At 24.7% G+C, this 1,121-nt stretch overlaps 1 long non-coding RNA gene across 1 annotated transcript; it reads left to right on the top strand.

The window, feature by feature from the left end:
• The first annotated feature begins 402 nt into the window (after nucleotides 1–402).
• Nucleotides 403–810, top strand: LOC145284986 (uncharacterized). Its single transcript, XR_013868921.1, has 2 exons — nucleotides 403–487; nucleotides 628–810. It is a non-coding gene; the product is annotated as an uncharacterized LOC145284986 (long non-coding RNA).
• Nucleotides 811–1,121: the final 311 nt, after the last annotated feature.

Genomic DNA, 1,121 nt, shown 5'->3' with positions numbered 1-1,121 from the left:
TTGGTAAATATGGATTTAGTAGAAGACAGTCTAGAAATTCTTAAAGCGATAAAATACAACCAAACTATTAAATTATTAGACAGGAGCTTATGACATGTAGTCATAAACGTTGGTTTAAATTTAATAAATATAAACCACCTTAAATCATTAAAAATTACTTATTAGTAAAAATAGATTACAATTATATATATATATATATATATATATTTTAATAAATTAAGTTAGACTAATTATCTCCCTTACACCCTTAAAATAAATAAAGTAAAGAAAACATGACAATTATCTCCCCTTAAAATATGTAATAATAATATTCTATATATATAAACCATAGCGTCTTTAAATCAAAAATACGCTAACGGAAACAATTTATTGCACGAGCGTCCCCCCCTTTTAAAATTCATCATTCAATAAGATAAAAAGCTATAGCAAACATCTAAATGACTATTTTAACCACAGTTCCTGATTTCAAAAAACGAAAAATTAAAAGGTAAATATCTCTATATATTTTAAAGCAAATTTATTATGTAAATTCAAAAATATATATTTTTCTCTACTTATTTCTATCTCTAACCCATATTAATTTTCTTATAAATTTTAAATCCAGACCTTTTATTTCAATTTTTTCAGATTCATCTGCCTTACTTTTAATGCTAGGTTTATTTATGGTGTCTTTTAAATTCAATAAAAACCCTTCAAAATTTGCTGATGAGGAGACCTTGCTTATCAAAAATCTATATATAATTATTGTACATAACTTGATGTATACCACAATAAAAAGCATTGTTTTCCGAAACGATCGTACAGATAATTGATTTTGTTGTTGTTCCTTCTTATGAAACGGATTTTTAATTTAATTATAATTTGATTTTTAAATTTTAAATTATCAATCACATTACTTAATATATATATATATATATATATATATATATATATATATATATATATATACCCCACCCCCTGGCCTTGATGGAGCAGAGACAAAAACTTGCTGCTATAGTTTCAAATGATATGAAATAGCAGCAAGGGGAGACTTGATTCCAAATATCTCTTATATGTTATATCTCCCCTCTTTTGGAAATAGGGTACGATTATGAATATCTCCAGTATCAAATAAACCTTAT

Source organism: Euprymna scolopes, chromosome 9, assembly GCF_053919585.1.
Source record: "Euprymna scolopes isolate OS-2025 chromosome 9, ASM5391958v1, whole genome shotgun sequence".
Lineage (NCBI taxonomy): Eukaryota > Metazoa > Mollusca > Cephalopoda > Sepiida > Sepiolidae > Euprymna > Euprymna scolopes.
Note: the sequence above shows the minus strand (reverse complement) of the source record. Positions and strands in the feature narration are given on the sequence as shown.